The sequence below is a fragment of the Polypterus senegalus genome, chromosome 1 (assembly GCF_016835505.1).
Source record: "Polypterus senegalus isolate Bchr_013 chromosome 1, ASM1683550v1, whole genome shotgun sequence".
NCBI classification, from domain to species: Eukaryota; Metazoa; Chordata; class Cladistia; order Polypteriformes; family Polypteridae; genus Polypterus; species Polypterus senegalus.
This window is the reverse complement of record NC_053154.1, coordinates 259,915,920-259,933,464: the sequence shown is the minus strand read 5'-3', so window position 1 is coordinate 259,933,464 and position 17,545 is coordinate 259,915,920. Positions and strand designations below refer to the sequence as shown.

Here is a 17,545-nt window from a genome sequence, read left to right as displayed (position 1 = left end):
CGAGATGCTTTGATGTTAACCAACCACTCGCATAACCTTAGTCTTTAGGGCTGACTCAGGAAGAGGAATTTATAGTGACGGGTATAGAGCATCAGACCAGCTTTGCAAAGGTAACTGTGTTTGGACTTGGAGCCTATACGCCATCTAAAGGCCATAAACTAACTAAACAAAGGAACTAAGGGATGAGTCCTACCTGAGTGCTTTCTTTGGTAACTGGTCTGGGGGAGATTGAACAATTAATTCTATTGGTCTGAAGTAAATCTGTTTATGCTTGGTTTTGCAACAGAGGACATTCTGTACTACAATGCCTCATGATTTAAGAATGGTATAAAGTTGGTCACCTTGCCTTATACAGGCACCACTTGAGGGAAGTGAATGCAGTGGTTGCGTGGCCGATTCGAGTGTGGACCTCTTCTGTGGACACTACTTTCTTCTCTTGTACCAATAATCCCAGGTATTTGAATCCTTGAACTTGCTTGATTTAGATGCCATTTAGCTGAACGACAGCAGGCGATCCATCCACTGTCAGCACTCTCAACTTGTCTGCATTGATATTGAGGCTGCACGGCTGGGTGACTCGAGCAATATCATAAAAGATATCTGTGGCCTCAGTAGGCACTGTCATCATTGAACGCTGAATCTGTCACAGAACGGTCCTCTTCAAACTGGACTCTGCGCCTGTTTTGGAATGCTTTTTTCATTATGTCATCCATCACGATGTTGAAGAGCAGGTGAGAGACCACACCCCTCTGACAAACTCCAGTTTGGTTGGTAAATGCCTCAGAAAGCTCATCCCAGATCCATATTTGACTGTATGCCTGGCTGTAGTTCACCTGGAGAAGCTTGATCACTTTCTGAGTGCCGAATTTGGTCTCTAGTACTTCCCATAGGGCAGCCCAGTGAATTCAATTGAATGCTTATCAAAAGTCAATGAAAAAGATGACCATTCGTTTCCTGCACTGAATTCTTTTCTCCATCTTTTGTCGGATGGTAAAGATCTGGTCGCAACATCCACGATTCAGCTGGAAGCCTGTTTGTTCTTCTAGACTTGTCTGCTCACGATACCTTGACAGTCTGGACTGGATGATCTTAATGAAAACTTTGCCAATAATGCAGAGCAGACTGATGCTGCAGTAATTCTTGCAATTGCGGCTATGGCCTTTCTTGTGGATGGGTACAATGATGGCTTTCTTCCACACAACTGGTATTTACTCAGTTCACCAGATGGTCCTGAGAAGTAGGTGGAGGCAATGAAGCAGAACGTCTCCTCTTGCCTTGACTACTTCTGCAGTGATCTCGTCAACTTATGGTGCCTTGACATTCTTTAAGGTTCGGATAGGTGCCTTTACCTCCTCAATGATTGGTTCGGTGTCAGACAGTGGCATCTCTGGCAGGTTGATGTGTGGAGGTTCTAGTGATGGCCCTTGGGGGAAAACATGATTATATAATCTTTTAAAAAATTGTCTCCATTGTCATAAGCCCTCAGTGGTCAATTGAATGAGTATCTCGTTGGCGTTACTGATGTTGTTCTTTGTCGATTCTGCCAAAGATGGTAACTCCCCTGAGGACAGTCCTAAGCCCAGGTGAGAAAGGAGGAAGGTGGTCACCCGGGGAAAGCAGGCAAGAAACCATAGGACATTCCAGAATCAAATTCATGTTTTTAGCATTATTAGCAACGTTGAAGATAGCTGTATTGAGAGAACATGTCAGTTAACAATGATATAATTAGTAAAAGAACATGACCGACACCGCATTGAAATGCATAAAGAAGCGTCATTTAAGATTAATGTTAAGTGTCACGCTGGAACCAAAAAATCTGCATAGGACTTAAGGATGGTCACAACCATACGTAACTTTAAACCAAATTCCTCAGCATATTCATGTTTTATAAATCCTAAAAAAAATTCAAGCAAGGTCAAAACCAGAAAACAAACACAAGAAAAGTATCAAATTAGCACAGAAAAGCTCCTTTTAGATATATACAAAGTTATATTGAATATTTCATCTGGAAGCTATTCATATTGTTGCTGATGTGATGCAAGGGTGCGAGCAACCACCTAGTGATCAGGTTTCAAAATGACAATATTCTTAAAAAAAATGGCACTGCAGTATTTAATAATACCAATGTAAAATAATTAGCAACTTTCAAAATACACCTAGTAAAAATCAATTTCTTGTCCCAAACGATCTTTGACCATAAATAACATTATTGAGGGTGTGATGAAAGAGAGGTCCATGGCAGCGCATGTTTTTAGAAATACAGTGAATTCAAGCTTAAGGTGCAGAACAGCCCCGGATGTTGATGAGGAAATTGGCAGGCCCGCATTTAAATGCAGACAAGTGCAATTCAGCTAATTTTCTTATTAGCGCTCTTGGGTGCATAATTAGCACCAGCACTTGCTTAACAGGAGCCTGAGAAAAATAGTGAGAGAAGATGGATGGAAATTAAACCAAAAGGCAGCATCAGAACAGCAAGCCGGCATGTTGTAGAGAAGGCAGTGAAGTTGGAGGTCCTGTGAGAGTCTTTAAGAGTGGGGATGTTGGCGAACCCTTCTAGGGATCCAGTACACGGCAAAGGAGCAGGCAGTTTTAGAGGTAGAAAATGTGGACTGCAGCTGTTGGTGTCTCAGCCAGCTATGAAGACCCAATGGGGTGAGCCAGGAAGGTAAGAGGTCGTAACCCAAAGGCTGGATAGTTTTACATTTGGATTGCAGTTGGTTGGTTTTTATCCTCTACATAAATGATCCATTAAAACCAGTGCTTATTTATTTATTTATGTGATAAAGACTGCACTTTACCTTTGGTACACAGTTAATAAAAGCAGAGAACCTGGGCCATCACAACAGGGTTACATTTGTTTAGGGAAAAATGTATCCTTCCCCAGAAAAAATAAAAATAAAAGTGATTCATAACATAATTAAGCATTTAACTGGAATAAAACTGGTGCCAATGCAAGCCTCCAGAACCAATCTTGAGAACCTTTGCACTATATTAAAACTTTCACTTCTGTGTGGCTCCATTCTGCTCTGCTACCATTAAATTGTTGTTGAGTAGAAGAAAGAAAAGGGCTAATCACACTTATCCAAACTTGGTTTCTCTCCAGACCAACAAATATTGGTCACTGTGCAGGTCTGTCTTTTAAATTTCAATTTCATATTAGTTTGGAGAGCCCAAAATAATCAACTAGCTTTCACAAAAGATGTTTTCTTTTGATTTGATCAATATATTGATTATTGCTCATGTTTTGTCATTTTCATTAATAAAGAAATTAAAACTGAGTCAAAGTACTGCTTAGTTTGTAATTATTTCTGGTATTTATATGACCAAACCAACGCTTTCACTATTCTGATGTTATTTTGTGTAATTTGGAAGATGCATTTGAACTTCAATCAACACTGACAAAAAACTGCCTTTCCAAAAAATTAATTCCCACTCTGCAATGGGGGTTTATACATTCTTATCTGTAAGGAGAGACAGAAAAGAGAATTAGGAAATCATTTCTGAATTTTTGCATGTGTTATTTTTATTTTTCATGAAATTAGTATTTTTTCTGTTTAGATATTTGCTTTCTTTATTGGGCATTTTGTGTGTTCTTGTCACAGGTACAGCGATCATGTTTGCCATTCTTGGTCACATGACACAATGATGCATGCTGTCATGTAATTTACTTTATCCTTTGTAATTTGACCAAAATACTGACCTCTGCCTGCTCTTCAACCACAAATTAAATCTTCCCACCTTTGTCAGTTCATCTCATGGTTTTTTTTATAGTTAATATGCCTGCATGCATGTCCTGCCACAAGATTCTTAAATTCTGAAAATTTAAAAAGGAATGAGAGATATTATGATTTATAAGAATAGCAGATGTGGGAGTAGAATGCAGAATCTTAATCATGTTGAACATTTCTGTTCTAAATCTCGTCCAACTCAAAATATGCCATTGAAAAGTCCACTTAATGCCGTCAAATGCTTTTTCTGCTTCCAATGAGAGAATGGTGACTGGAAACGATAAATTTGGAGTTGCATCTGTTTGAATACAAAAGGTGACAGAAGCTTGACAGGAACAAATAAATGTAGTCTAATCATCAGTATTTTGGTATACATTTTTATATAAAATTAACCTGAGCTCTATTAGTTATGGTGTAATAAGGAAAATAAAGATACAATTGTCAGATGAAATAACGAGGAGGCACCATAAACCCCTGCCAACCCCCACTCTATTATGTTTCACCACTATGCCCATGAAAATCAGCAAGCAAAACTCAAAAACAGCCGGAGTAATGACAAATTGTGAACTTTTGATGCATATGTCATGTATATGAACAAGTCAAAAAGAAAGAAGCATCCTAGGGTGTGGTAATCCAGCAGGGATAGAACAATCTTGCTACACATGATCTCCACACTGGTGTAGGAGCTGAGAGGCTCGTTGCTTCAATCCAAAAGTAAATTGAAACAACACTGAGTCTTCCCAAAAGGTCATTAAGCTTGATAATGCCCTTGTGGCACACAGAAAAGAAAAAGCCAGTTAACTATTTCAGTGCTGAATGAAGTTGAGACATAACCAAAATAGTACCGATAGGATTGGCAAAATCAGACTTGTCATGAAAAGTGCAGATGAAGCACATATAAAGCTACATAAATAGGATCCAAAAAAGAGGTACAGAACAAGCAATTCTGAAAACAAGGAGGTACAGCCCACAAAGAATAAAGATCAAGATGAAATACAGTCAGTTAATGAGTGAAACACTTTCTAAAAGCCTTATAAAATGTGGGTAGAAGTTGGCAGCAGCAAAACTTAAAAGGAAAGGTGTCCAAAATATGAAAGTTATTGATAGCCTTCAGTACCAGCTTTGAGTCAAAGATAACACTTTCAGACTCATGTGAGAGCTTGAGACTACAGGGGTAATACAGTAAAGAGTTCAATCCTAACTCACAAACTGTATTTATAGTGGATGCCATTGTCTTACAGTATGTGCTGCACTGTATCTGAAGAGTAGTTAGTAAAAAAATTATTCTGCCCTTGAAAAGTGAAGTTTGGTCATCTCTGAGCCTTCCGTATCAGCTATTTCAGTCTTGTAGAGAAGCTGTAAATGCACACATTACGGCACATTTTGGTAATTTCTAGAAATATTTGATGATCCAGAACTATAATAAGGCACATTTTTTGAGAAATCCACGATCCTTCCTATTTTTTATATTTTTTCTGAGGCTACCTATGCTGATGTTATTCCATCTATTTTTGTCCTGTAAGATGGGCAGTTTAGAGGAGAAAGCTGCCACCTCTGCCTTTAATACTTTAATCTGATTGATGTGTGACCTGACTACTGTCCTCAGTGAGCCAAACCCTTGTATAATTTTCATTTGTATGGTGTCCATTTTAGGACATCCTCCTCCCTCTGACAAAACTTCATCATTCAAAACTCTATCCTTTCACCTACCTCTTTTAAAATGGCATCCTTCTTCAGAAAAAAACTGCTTCCACATTCCGCCGTGTGACAAGGCACCATCCTCTTTCCTACTTGTGATCTCTGCCAAAATCTCCATCCTTCCTCAGACCTCTGAAACTCCAGTAATCTTCAGACTCAAATGAATTCTCATTTCTAATTGTTTTTTACTGGGCGGGATTCATGTCATAGAATGTTGGATTATTGCTATTTTAAACTTTATACCATTAACAATGTAACACAATTTTCACATTTGCCTTCATAAAATTAAATTAAGTATTTATGTTAATGCAATACAAATTCTCATACATTTTTATATAAGTTCTATTTGTTCTATCATTGTTATATTTGATTTTTTTTTTTTTAATTCTTTTGCAAGAAAGAACCCCTGGATGCAACTTCAATAACAGCACACTAATGGATAAGAACATGCATTTGATTGGAAGTGATAAAAGAGGTAAACATTCGATTGGACAACAACTTTTTCTCATTGAATAATTGCTGGACAAGTAAAGGACAGAACATATTTTTAAAGGACTGACCTGTTTTACCAATACTGTAGATAATAAATCTACTTTTACGTATCTACTGTATCTGGTTTTCTTTATTTTTAGATTAGAAGTTTATGCACAGTCACACTTTTTCCTAGCGATTTCAACATTCTTTGTGTATTTCACACATAACATTTAAATATGTTAACTGTCCATATTATATGTCATACATTTGCAAAACAGAATCCTGTTGTTGCGTATTTGCACCTATAAGGGACTATGTGAAAATATTCTTACTTGATGACCATAGGTAATCAGCATAATTCTGACATGAAGTGAATAACAGGCAGACTCTGGAGTTGTGACAGCCTTCAGCTTTGGCCACCACATCTGCCACGACCGACTTGAGCCAGAACTGTGCAATCTCTCTTAGAGGATGCAGAACATGTACTACAGAATGTGAAGTATAAAATATTGATTCTGTCATAATATTAGAAGAACCTAACATTCATGCCATAATAGATGTCTTTAACACGTAGTTAATTAAGCAGAAAGCAATGGGAAAATGGCTATCAGGCACTCATCTTTGGTGCTTCTTTACATGTGTGTGTTTTGACTAAAACAAATGAAAAGATGTTACTTAAGGTGAAAAAATTAGCTTTCACTTTAATTTTAACTTTGATGTGTCACATAATCGAGTTTTGGTAGCACTGCGAAAAACTAAAGTTTGTCCACTGTACTAAGGACTCAAACAACTGTGTGTTGATTCTGTACCACAACCAGCTGTGCCAAGAAGGTGATTGCTACTAGCACTTGTTGAGGAGATACAAAGAAATGTCTTTGCAAGTTTGTACAACCCGCCCCCATCCTTCCAAACAACAACAAGCACACATTAAGACACAAACCAATCCTGCATGTCACTCTGTCACGGGACACAAGCATATCAAATAATATTAGACATAATGTGGACCAGTAACATTGTACAACAGAGTAGGAACGGCAATATGCAGATCACATGTTGTTCATTATTATTATTCATTAAGCAGTCTGCTCTGCAAAACATTCACCAGACTTTTTCAGAATCGGCACAGTGTGTCTAACTTCAGTTCCCAAATATGAAGGGTTACTGTCTTGAGCTTGGCTGTGTTAAATATTAAGATGTCAAGTCAGATACAAATGCGTACTTTACACAAATCTGCCTTTATGTGTACTCATCGAATTAATCATTTGTGAGCCTGTAATATAAAAATAAACTGAACTGGTTGCAGAAGCAAGAAAAACATATTTTTTAGGTGGCAAAGAAAATCTTTGTGTAAATTATATTTCGGCTTCAGGAGTTGTGTTGAAACGTAAATTTTTTTGGTTTTACTGGTGTTTCTCTTCAGGAAGAAAATACCACCCCATATATATATAAAGAACAGTGATGGGTTCCTGCTCTGTCCAGCTGTTGTTCATGGCTTTCACACAGCTGCACAGAAGGATGGGTGGATAGATAAATACATACAAAAATATTATTTGAAGTTTCTTCAACCATACAAGAGTATAGGACAGACATGCACTTTTAAAACCTAATATTAAACAATAAAAATACAGTTAAACCAAATGCAGTGTTTGTGTGTGTGTTTGTGCTCAGGATGAACTCATTTGACTTGCCAGTGAATCCAGTCTGTTATCTCTTTCTATTTATAAAAAGGATTTATAACATACAGTTATCTCTGGGGGGTGTGGTAAATGCTGTTTTTTTAAGTGGAAATGAACTCCTTGGATCATCTTAGTAACCAACAGCTAATAAAGAAATATATTCTGCCCAGGACTGAAATAATGACTTGGTCTGGAGTAGCACAAAATGGAATGAGGAACACACTGGAATTTTGCCCTCAGTCCCACTGTGTGGCTTCTGACAGTTTTCCGTTCCTATGTTTTTCAGTACGGCTATTGTGTCCAAATATGTGCATGAAGTAGGGGTGTGCAATATTGGAAAAAAAAATATTTCAATATTTTCTGGGACTTTGATGATAACAATAATTCCAAGATAATGTATTATTTGAAATTATATTGAATTATATTTTTGTCATCTATAGCTTTACTTATCAGATCTTTTTGTATTTTTAAGCGTCATAATAAATGAGATCAATTTAACCTAAACTGCATTTTATAGAGGAACCCCAAATTACTCACAAATCACAATATGAAGCCTATGCCTAAAACAAGGTAGCCTCTTCCAGTTATTAATCCGTAGTGCACTGACAACGTTAGCCCCGCTGTCTGTTGTCATGCAAACCATGCGGTTTTCTCGCACTGACCATGATGCCAGGGCATCTTTCAGACCTTGCGCAATGATGTCACCAGTGTGATCTTGTGGGAAGTAGGATGTTTGCAAACAGAAGCTTTGCAGCTGCCAGTTTTCTTCAATGAAATGCACCGTCAGGGAAAGGTATGGCTCGAATGTTCGGCTTGACCATAAATCCGTTGTTTTCGCAAAATGTGAAACCTTTTGCAGTTTATGCGTCAGAGCTTGGCGACACGAATTATACAACTTAGGCAGAACTATTTGACTGAAATATTTTCGGCCAGGCAGTGTGTACCTTGGATCTAAAGTATTCAAAAGTTGTTTAAAACCATCTCTCTCAACCACTTGAATTGGCACCATATCTTTTGCGATGTGACTGGTGACAGCGTTTGTTATGTCATGCCATCTGTTGCTTTTCTTGTCGTAAGGCACATTTTTTCAGAATGAGTCCACTAAAGTTTGCTGAGTGTGTTTCTGTGCGTGTACCTTGGTTACTTTAGACTTGTGCTGGACAGCTGACTCCTTTATCTTTTCATATTATTCGTATTCTGTACGGTGGTTAGTTCGCAAATGGTGAAACAAGTTAGTTGTCGAGCTGTCTTTAACGGCAACAGATTTACCACATAGTTTGCAGATTGCCGTCTTTTGAGAAACATCAGTCTTTTCAAAACCAAGCCACTGCCATGCGAGCCAGAATGAACCACCTCTGACGACGTAGATGGCGAGGCTGTTTTATGATCTGGTGCTGTTTGTTCACTCGTTTTGAGGCACGGAGCGATGCTAACTTGCGGCTTGCTGGACGTGCACGCCTACGCAACCCGCTTTGTGCACGCACATTGGTCTATACTGTTGCATTAGTGAATGAACTCTGCTTTTTTTGCAAAGCGAGTTACATACTCGGTAATTTAATCTCGCAGATCGTTAAAACTGCAATTAAGATATACTCGTAAACGATGTATATCGCACACGCCTAGCATGAAGTGTCCAGTTTACTATTGCAACATGCACACAACTACATACAGAGTGCGGCAGAAAAAAGGGCTATTCACACCTTTATAGAATACCTCCTGTGGCCAGCTTTCTTAAGGATTAGCTCAGGGGAGTTTTCACTGCATTTTTTAAGAAGTAAAACACCTCTCCCACACTGGTACAGATACCAAACTTTGAAATGCAAATCCAGCAGCATAAATAGTAAATCTCCAGAAGCAAAGATAGTAAAGCACTTTTTAATCTTATGCATGAATAGCATTATTTCCTTGTTCCTGTGCCCTGTCTAGGGATTGCTCCTAACTTGCGCCTTAATTGTCTGATTGGTTCCTGCTGTTCCACAACTCTTCACTGGATATGCGTATTAGGAAGGTGAATGGATGCATGAGTATGTAAAGAAATATGAGTTGTATCTTCTTAGACAGGAGCTTTTGCAATTTTCATAAATATCTGATTTTAGTCAGACCTAATCTTAAGGTGAGCCTTTCCATTTTTGTGCGGCGGCACTAGACAATATGAATTTCCAATTTTAAATAAAGCGAATCCTATTGCACTATTTTAACAAAGCACTGATTTCTAAATAAATGAATGGCAGAGATGCTGATGTGCTTATCAATCAAGTGCTAGTTTGAAGGAATAATCTATAACAAGAGATCAGTGCCACTTTGATCAGCAGATGAGTTCACATCAACAGAGCAGACCTCTTGCTCAGATGCCACACAACAGAGTTCCCTGAAGAACAGTATTAAGCCTGAGGTCACCATAATTTTGATAAAACCAGCCAATAATCACATTGCAGGCCTTTCATTACTAATCAAATGCTACAGGCTATATTAATAACACACTCAATATCAAAACAGTGCATCTCCAAGCCAGAAAGCATGTATATTTAATGCAAAAGAGACAATGTAGGGTATGCGCCCACATGCAGCGAAGCACAGAAAGAGATGAAAGTAAAAATTTGCCCTGTATAGAGCTCTATACAGTCAGTATTTGTTCAATAAAACTTGGTTAGGATTGTCTGTGCCCAGGTGATCCAAAGTGATCGAATTTGGCATATCTAATTCAGTCTGAGTTGGCACCTTGGTCACACAAGTCCTGTTCTTACTGCTTCTTACCGGATCTTTCAATGAAATATCAGGTAGATTGTCATGTAATTAAGAGGCTGGGGTGATGTCTGTCATTTCCAATATCTGTACAGTCATCCCTCGCCACTTTGCATTTCGACTTTCACGGCTTTTCTCTATCGTGGTTTTTTCAAATACTGTATATTCATTAAAAAGTTGATCAAGACAGTGAAAATGATACAGCATGTGCTTGGTTGTCTGAGTCAATTATACACCAAGCCAATCAGAGCATGCTGTTCACTGATTGGCTATCCTATGCTCTTCCTATCCTGGCCACTAATTGGCTTAGCCTCATGCAAGTTCGTTTTTCTCATACATGCTTCTACATCGCTACGCATTGGAAGCATCTTTGCTCTTGTGTTTGTGATTTCTGAGAACTTTTATCTAAGCCCCACGATGGCTACTAAACGTGCTGCTTCTTCCAAGCCTTCTGACGATGAAACTAAGTGCCGGAGGAAGATGCTTACCATCCGGGAGAAGGTGAAACTCTTGGATATGATCAAAGATGGCAAGAAAATCGTGGAGGTTGCTCCATCCGTAAAGATGAAAAGAACATCTGTGCAACGGCTACTGTCTCTTTCAACAAGGAAGCAAAGTGCGTTGTGACAAGTTGTAATAAGTTCATAGTGAAAACGGAGTCTGCCCTAGCCATTTGGATCAGCGAAAGCCGCAAGAAAAACATTCTGTTGGATTCGCTGGTCATCTGAGTTAATAGAGGCAAGGCAGCTCTATCAGCTGCTAATCCTGTTTCTTAAGAAAGCCGTCGATTTTGCTTTGTCTTGTTCTCTTTATGGACTGACATTGCACAAAATCAGAGCATGCATCTAATGCAGATAAAGGACTGCCTTCGTTGCCTATTTGCATGAAATACAATCGCAATCCAGCAATAAATTTCCTGGCATCCCGATGAGTCACTTGCTCAATTTCTTCATGTGCATCGGCTTCGTCAGTTTCTTGGTTATCTGTTGTCTCTTCGCGTTTCGCAGCAATTTCCTCGATGATTGCGTCGTCACAATCTTAATTTTTGTTGTAACACTCGATGTTGTCATCAATGCTGATAAATTCCTCATAATTTTCCACACTTTGCACCTGCAAAGTCGTTTCATCAACATAGTTGCTGTCAGTTCGTGTCTCTAACTGCTCAGAGTTCTTCCAACCGCAATGGGCAAAACAGTTTTGGATAGTGGTCTGGTTTATTCCTCTCCAACTGTCAGCAACAAATTGTATTGCCTGCAATATGTTAATCTTCCCACTAACATCCGTAACTGTTGAACTTTCTTGCAGCAGATTTTCTTCGATTGCATCCAGAATGTAGCTCACCAATTTGCCTCGATACAAAGTTTTCAAATTTTTTATGATTCCTATATCCATTCGTTGCAGGATGGATGTGGTGTTAGGAGGTAGAAATTCCAATTGAATGTTTATCAAAGAATCTAAGTGAGGGTGAGCCACGCAATTATCAAGAAGCTACAGAATTTTTTTTGACTTGCGCTGCAATTCCACATCCCATTCTGACAACCACTTTGAAAAAGTTTCAGAAGTCATCCATGCATTTTTGTTTGCATGGTACAGAACTGGCAATCCGTCCATTCTAAGTCCCTTAAAGCAACGAGGCTTAGCGTTTTTAGCTATAACTAACAATTTCCTTTTATCACTTCGAGACATTTTAGAACAGCATAACACAGTTACACGATCCATCGCTTTCTTGGAACCCACTAGCGTTTCGTGTTTGTAGCACAGCGAACAGTCAGGTGTTGCACGATAATACAGTAATCCCTCGCTATATCGCGCTTTGACTTTCGCGGCTTCACTCTATCGCGGATTTTAAATGTAAGCACATCTAAATATATATCACGGATTTTTCGCTGGTTCGCTGCTTTCTGCGGACAATGGGTCTTTTAATTTAGGTTACATGCTTCCTCAGTTTGATTGCCCAGTTGATTTCATACAAGGGACGCTATTGGCGGATGGCTTAGAAGCTACCCAATCAGAGCATGTATTACATATTAACTAAAACTCCTCAATGCTAAAAGATATGTTTCCCGCGTGGCGCTTGTTTTGTTTGCTTCTCTCTGCCTGACGGAGGGGGTGTGAGCAGAGGGGGCTGTTTACACAGTGGCTGTTTGCCTAGAAGATAGGACGCTCCTCTACAAAATGCCGCTTTATCGTGGTGCTTCTGTATACTTAAAAGTACGTATTGATTTTTGATTGTTTGCTTTTCTTAGCGCTCTCTCTGACATTATCTGCTCTTCACGGTGCTCCTTTGAAGATAAGATATGTTTGCATTCTTTTAATTGTGAGAAAGAACTGAATCTCTGTCTTGTAATGAAGCACAGTTTAAACGTTTGACTAAAGGGTGTTATTTCATGTCTAGAGGGCTCTAATAATGTTAACAGTGTGGGAGAGTTTATAAGGGCTTAAAATATATAAAAATAACCATACAAACATATGGTTTCTACTTCGCGGAAATTCATTTATCGCGGCAGAGTCTGGAAAGGATTAACCGCGATAAACGAGGGTTGACTGTACAGGCCAGTTTCATCGGCACTGTAAATGTCATCTACACAAAACTGCTGAAGCAAATCGGGTAATTTACTGGACTTCCACTTTTCAGCGCCATCAGCATCAGCACTGCCTTTTTCGCCATATGCTTTCTTGAACTTAATTTCATGCCTAGATTTCCATCTAGACAACCATCCATCTGTTGCCTTAAATTTTTCATGACCAAACTTTTTAGCTAAATCCTCTGCCTTCGCTTTCAGAATAGGCCCACTGATACGCACGTCTCATGCAGCTACGTCACGTTTAGTCACTTTAATGAACCACTGATTGAGAGTGTACTCAACTTCCGGTTCCTTGCCTTCACGCTTCCGTTTACGGGACGTTCCCTGTGCATTTTCTTGCAATGCCCATTCACCTCTCAATTTCTACTCGTTCTTTAGAACACGCAAAATTGTTGATTTCGGAACACCCATTATCTTCTCCAGCATACGGGTGCTTGTGTTAGGCGCTTGGTTTTTGAATTTATGCAAGCAAGTCAATTTTATCGGAGAGCGTTAGGTCTTTCCGTGGCATTCTAACAGCGGCACCCTATCATGAATGAAATTAAGAAAATAATTCTAGCAACCGTCATGGAATTTTTCAGGTAATTTGCACGACTCAATTTAAAACAAGTGGTAAATAAATTGCTGCTTATTATCACTTACCAAAAAGGCGGTGTCGAAGTTCAGCATACAAAATGTCTTCAGCACCACCTCATGTTTCAAACACGACTTTCGGAGGTCCCAAAGCAAATGACCAAGAAGCTCCTAAAGATAACACTGGCTCAACCCTTCTCTTGCTCCTTGCAGGCATCCCCGAGTAGCTCGCTTAATGGGACTCCTTATCCTATCTTTCATTTGTGCGATTCTTGGAAAATTTACTTTGAACTGAGCTCTTTCATTTTCATCTTACCCATCTCGGCTTTAAAACAGCCAGTGACACCTGTCCGAATAAGTGGAATGGTGGCCCAAATAACCGAATGGAAAACATGTACGATTACAATGTCCGGATTTGTTCTTTACAAGTTGGCCCAAATAAACGGCTTTCCAAATTAAGCGGTGCCCCGATTAAGCGGAATTGACTGGTATGTCCTGTTTCGAATTGGCTGTTGCCTACTGTTAATTCCTCTTTTTGACTTTTAATTGAAATCTAGCATTGCTGCTCCCATACCTATTTTTAATCTGTCCAACAAAACAATCTGTAAAATACTTTGAGTAAGAATTCGATGGTTAATAAATAATACAGGACAAAATTTTAAACTGAGGCAAAACAAGCTTGGAAATAGTTAGTTAAGTTCCACGGATAGATGAAACCAGTCTAAACCAACAAAGATGCGTGTGAGACATCAACTAAGTGCCACAGGCGGGAGCAGGAAGGAATAACAGATGGGACTAAACTAAACTCACTAGTCTCTTTTTTTCACTTACAGTTGCATCAAAAATGTAATAAAGGTGACCTTTATTTTTTCCATTATCTTTATTGTTTTAGGTAAAGTGTGTCAACTGAAATTCTGTGTCACATGTGCATTGTTGATACTTAAAGGGTCATTTTTAAGAAGCAGAAGCCTATCCATTTTACTAATGACACATTAACCACTGAAAAACACAAACAAGCTTAAACTAGAAGCAATGAGTCTTCCAAGGTTTTTGTGAGGTTAACTGTTTTTTTTTAATCTGAAAAAATTCCAAATAGCAGACATAGTAGTGCGTTTGAGGTTTGTTTGGAGATGAAGTGCAACCGGCCAAGAATTACAGACATGTGAGAAATTCAGCTGAGCAAGAGATGACGTGTGAGAAATTCAGTACAGCAGTGCATACATAATGTTATAAGCACAATGAAAAGAAAACTCTCATTTACCGAATCCCTTCACAATGGGATTTGGCATGATTAAGCCATGTGAATTTATTTTTTAAAGCACTCTTCACTAAGTGTAGGCACACAGCACAATAGCACATCCACAGGTAAAATACAATTACACAGTAGTGGCATTAGGAAGGGGATTATAAAAATTAACCTATTCATTTTTTGTATTAAATTAACTTATTTTGTTATTAGCATAAGAATGCATTTAGTGGTTGTTTCTTTATTAGTGTAGAAATTATGCAATTATTCTGGGAAAAACCACACTACTTGTGGACACTTTTTGTGGCATTCTTGCATAATATTTATCTGTAAACCTCTTTGCAGGACATGATTATATACCTCACTGAACAGGATAATCCTTCAGCAAATGAAACAGAGTGTTGACTGCAGTAACACAAAGCCATGGGGAGATATTTCAAATGGACTTTAATTTGAAATAATAAAGGGCAGTGTAAAGAAATAATTGTAGCAATTATACATTTTTATATAGCATCTTTTCCCTGCACAAAGCACTTAAATCTAGTTTCAAATTTGCATGTGACAGCTCGATTACAATTAAACTTTGTGCCTGGTATAACCTGCACAAACAAAGATTATACAGGTAAGAAAATCTGAATGGTAAGCAAACACTGGCTGTTTTGCACAACTGGCATCCTTATTTCACCAGCAAAAAACTATAATCAAAACTTTTGCACCAGTATACAGTGGTGTGAAAAACTATTTGCCCCCTTCCTGTCACACAAAATGTTTCTGATCATCAAACACATTTAACCATTAGTCAAATATAACACAAGTAAACACAAAATGCAGTTTTTAAATGATGGTTTTTATTATTTAGGGAGAAAAAATCCAAACCTACATGGCCCTGTGTGAAAAAGTAATTGCCCCCTTGTTAAAAAATAACCTAACTGTGGTGTATCACACCTGAGTTCAATTTCCGTAGCCACCCCCAGGCCTAATTACTGCCACACCTGTTTCAATCAAGAAATCACTTAAATAGGAGCTGCCTGACACAGAGAAGTAGACCAAAAGCACCTCAAAAGGTAGACATCATGCCAAGATCCAAAGAAATTCAAGAACAAATGAGAGCAGAAGTAATTGAGATCTATCAGTCTGGTAAAGGTTATAAAGCCATTTCTAAAGCTTTGGGACTCCAGCGAACCACAGTGAGAGCCATTATCCACAAATGGCAAAAACATGGAATAGTGGTGAACCTTCCCAGGAGTGGCCGGCCGACCAAAATTACCCCAAGAGCACAGAGACGACTCATCCGAGAGGTCAGAAAAGACCCCAGGACAACGTCTAAAGAACTGCAGGCCTCACTTGCCTCAATTAAGGTCAGTGTTCACGACTCCAACATAAGAAAGAGACTGGGCAAAAACGGCCTGCATGGCAGACGCAAACCACTGTTAAGCAAAAAGAACATTAGGGCTCGTCTCAATTTTGCTAAGAAACATCTCAATGATTGCCAAGACTTTTGGGAAAATACCTTGTGGACTGATGAGACAAAAGTTGAACTTTTGGAAGGCAAATGTCCGTTACATCTGGCGTAAAAGGAACACAGCATTTCAGAAAACGAACATCATACCAACAGTAAAATATGGTGGTGGTAGTGTGATGGTCTGGGGTTGTTTTGCTGCTTCAGGACCTGGAAGGCTTGCTGAGATAGATGGAACCATGAATTCTACTGTCTACCAAAAAATCCTGAAGGAGAATGTCCGGCCATCTGTTCGTCAACTCAAGCTGAAGCGATCTTGGGTGCTGCAACAGGACAATGACCCAAAACACACCAGCAAATCCACCTCTGAATGGCTGAAGAAAACCAAAATGAAGACTTTGGAGTGGCCTAGTCAAAGTCCTGACCTGAATCTAATTGAGATGCTATGGCATGACCTTAAAAAGGCGGTTCATGCTAGAAAACCCTCAAATAAAGCTGAATTACAACAATTCTGCAAAGATGAGTGGGCCAAAATTCCTCCAGAGTGCTGTAAAAGACTCATTGCAAGTTATCGCAAACGCTTGATTGCAGTTATTGCTGCTAAGGGTGGCCCAACCAGTTATTAGGTTCAGGGGGCAATTACTTTTTCACACAGGGCCATGGAGGTTTGGATTTTTTTTTCTCCCTAAATAATAAAAACCATCATTTAAAAACTGCATTTTGTGTTTACTTGTGTTATATTTGACTAATGGTTAAATGTGTTTGATGATCAGAAACATTTTGTGTGACAAACATGCAAAAGAATAAGAAATTAGGAAGGGGGCAAATAGTTTTTCACACCACTGTATACTGTTTCATTGTGCCACTCCATGAGCTTTCAGCTACCTTGATCCTCTCCCCGGTTATAAATGCAGCTAAGCTTCACCTCACTCATTCAGTGTTATAGGCAACCCATTGCCACTCCCCTTAACTCCATGAGCAAGCTGCTTTTATACTGGCTTCTCTAGGTAATCCTGCTCCCTCGGACAGGTCATGGTCACATGTGGAGCATACTGTGTACATAAGATGCATTCAGTGCATTATGTATTCATTGCCTTTTTAAAACTGAATTACTGTCACTATCCTGCCATATATATATATATATGTGTACTGTATATAAAAATCTCACTATACTAGGTACAGTATACTGTACATGATAATAAACTGACATGGAAAAGGATTCAGACTACCATGTGATAAACTACTAATAAGATGGCCATTTTTTTTTTTTGAACAAACAAATTATATTTTGGATGTTTAAAATGGAATAAAACAAGATCCAACATTAACTTTAATCGTAAGACAAATACAGTATGAACATAATG

The 17,545-nt window shown here is 38.7% G+C and overlaps 1 protein-coding gene across 4 annotated transcripts in view; it reads right to left on the bottom strand.

Moving 5' to 3' along the window:
* The window catches only part of LOC120541319 (A disintegrin and metalloproteinase with thrombospondin motifs 3), a 325,004-nt gene that overhangs the window by 153,434 nt on the left and 154,025 nt on the right, over positions 1-17,545 (bottom strand). The window lies entirely within an intron of this gene.